Source organism: Odocoileus virginianus, unplaced genomic scaffold (genome assembly GCF_023699985.2).
Source record: "Odocoileus virginianus isolate 20LAN1187 ecotype Illinois unplaced genomic scaffold, Ovbor_1.2 Unplaced_Contig_26, whole genome shotgun sequence".
NCBI classification, from domain to species: domain Eukaryota; kingdom Metazoa; phylum Chordata; class Mammalia; order Artiodactyla; family Cervidae; genus Odocoileus; species Odocoileus virginianus.
Genome location: NW_027224343.1, coordinates 1,013,264 through 1,016,476, shown reverse-complemented (window position 1 = coordinate 1,016,476; position 3,213 = coordinate 1,013,264).

Below are 3,213 nucleotides of genomic sequence, written 5' to 3'. Positions count from 1 at the left end.
TAAAACTCTAAGAACTATCAACACGGAGGGAGCGGGCGGGGGAGGCTGCAGTTTGGGTCTTGCAGGCGAGGGGAAGCAAGCGCTCCAGGAACGCCCCGAGAGGCAGGAGCGGCAGGCTCTAGGCGCGGCCCGAGTGGGTGTGTCCTAAACGCTGCTGGGCTCGAGACCGCGAGCAGCAACGAGACGGCGCGACATGCAGCGCCGCCTGGTGGGCGGCGAGGGGAACCGCCGCCGGAAGACCCGCTTCCTTGGAGTCGAGGCTGCCTGCCAAGCGAGAGCCGCGATTTGATCTCTGGGCGGGGACGGTCTCCTGCAGGAGGGCGTGGCACCCCACCCCGCCTTCTTGCTGGAGAATCCCTGGACGGAGGAGCCCGCAGGGCCGCCGCCCTGGGGTCGCAGAGTCGCACAGAACCGAGCACGCAGGTGGAGGTGAATAAGGTCAGCTGCCCTTTCTGCTGCAGGCCCTGGGTCAGGAATGATCATTCCCTGTCCGTGGAAGACTTTGATCCCCTCGCTTGAAAGCCCTCACAAACCGGAGCAGCCCTGCCGTCCTGTGGAGGACGCGCCGGGGGCAGGAGCCACAGCCCGAATCCTCCCCGGACGGGGTGCGGCTGAGGGCAAGAACGTTGAGAAGCAGTTTCAGGTGTAAGAGCTAAAACTGAAAAAAGAGAAGCTTTTCAGATCCGATGTTAATAGCAAATGGCATACAGTTGACTGAACATGACCCCTGAAGGAAAAGCTCAGAATTTTCAAAAAATGTATTAGCTAACCAGGAATGCTCGAAAAGTAAACATTCCTAGAAGACTTGCTTATTATGTAAATATTTAGCTAAGGTTTCTCTTTATCTACACTCATTTGTCTTGTATTTAACATGATATTTCATTTTAATGTAAACAGAAGGCATTTGTTAAAATTTTCTACTGAAATACAGTTGATTTACAATGCTGGGTTAGTTTCAGGGGTACAGCAAAGTGATTCAGATATATATATGTTATGTATACGGTTTTCTCATATATATATTCTTTTTCTGAGTCTTCTCCATTATAGGTCATTATGAGACATTGAGTCCAGTTTTCTGTGCGTTTCATGTGGTTATCCATTTTATACCTGGTAGTGTGTGTGTGTGTGTGTGTGTGTGTGTGTGTGTGTGTTAATCCCAAACCCCTAACTGACCCCTCCCACCGCTTCCCCTTTGGTGACCATGTTTGTTCTCTGTATTTGTGAGTCTAAGACTATTTGCACCATTTTTTAAGATTACACATATCAGAAATAACGTGTAATGTGTGAATGTTCAGTTACCTAGTAGTGTCTGCCTCTTTGAGACTCCACGGACTGTAGCCCACCAGGCTCCTCTGTCCATGGGATTTTTCAGGCAAGAATGCTGAAGCAAGTTGTTATTTCCTTCTCCAGGGGATCGTCCCAACCCAGGGATCAAACCCACATCTCCTGCTCTGGCAGGTGGATTCTTTACCACTGAGCCACCTGGGAGGCCGTATCATATAATGCCAAGTGAAAGGTGTTTAGCCGCCAAATGCACAGAGATTGTAAGCACAGGCTCTGAAATCAGAGAGCTGAGGTTTACATTCTAACAACACAACTTCCTAGCCTTCTGTGTCCCACAAGGTTCCTGGTGTCTCTGATCCTCAGTTCCTTTAACCTCGAATGAGTCCTCACAGGACTGTTGTGGAAGCAGAATTATATTATAATTCTATATTATAGAATTATAGAAATATAATATATAATAAATTACAATATATGTCCTAGCACAGTGCCTGGTCCATAATTACTCGAAGAATGGCCGTGGCGTTGATAAGAGTCACAGTTGGAAAAAAGGCGATGGCAGCCGCTCCAGTCGTCTCCCCTGGAGAATCCCAGGTGCAGAGGGGCCCAGTGGGCTGCGGTCCATGGGGTCAAGAAGAGTCGGACACGACTGAGCGACTTCCCTTTCACTTTTCACTTTCATGCATTGGAGAAGGAAATGGCAACCCACTCCAGTGTTCTTGCCTGGAGAATCCCAGGGACGGAGGAGCCTGGTGGGCTGCCGTCTATGGGGTCGCACAGAGTCAGACACGACTGAAGCAACTTAGCAGCAGCAGCGACAATAATTATGTAATAATAATAGTAATAAAAGAGAGGGACTGGTAGAACACATTAGAAAACTACTTGTCAGTATCTCCTGAAGCTGCACCCTTGAATAATCTATGGCTCAGAAACTTGTGTAAACACATGCATGCTATTTTTTTTTTTCTATTTTTTGGCTGTGCAGGCTGTTAGTTCCCCCACCAGGAATCGAACCCACGGCCCCAGCAGTGCAACTGTGGAGCTGTAACCACTGAGCTGCCAGGGAAGTCCCTGTGGATGCTCCATTCTCATACACAGCCATCACCAGGCAGCTCCGCACACGCACTGCGGTCACTGCATTAGACTTTCCCAGGCAAGAGTTAATCCCAAATGTCAGTGCTCTCTAAATTCCAGGAGACACGTTAAGTTCCATGAACACTTACTTGGCTTGAAGGAGCACTGTTCTCTACCCTCCTCTAAATGCTCCTGGAGCATGTTTCACAGTCATCCCCCACTTCCCTTCTCACAGCCTAGAGAAGAGGGATAATGAGCCAAGAGTGATAAAACCCAACTCTGGCCACCCCCAGAAATCCTGCCCAAATGGTCTTTTTCTTTTGCGAACACGGGGCATTTGTCCATTTTTGCACTCAGCATTTATTGCAAGAGTGGACACGTTCTATTTGAGCACTCTGCCGGGACAGGAAAAGGGCTGTGTTGAATATTAGGTTCAGAGACAAGGTAATTGATTTAAAACAATGTATATGACATTGGGACAGGAAGAGTACTTAATAAGAAAACATTTTAGGCATACACAGCTTACTCAATAAAATTACATTTTGAGGCAGGGCCCAAAGTGAAAAAGGCTGGAGGGAAGTTCCACAGCCTCCTGCAAGGCCCCTGCTTTCATTAAACACTTTTATGTAGTTGGGAGTTAATCTACCATTTTCCTGGTCCTTTCCTCCCCAGGATGAAAGGGGATGGAAGGAGGAAGCAAGAGCTGGTGGGCAGGAAGGAAGACCAGAAATAGGGGCAGTCGTTATTCTTATTTCTGTTCACTTTACATCAATCCCCCCCACAAAAAAAATTTTGTCAGTGGTTGGCTTGGTTCTATTTCAAAATAGAAAATCTAACTTTCATGGGAAAAAGCAAGTC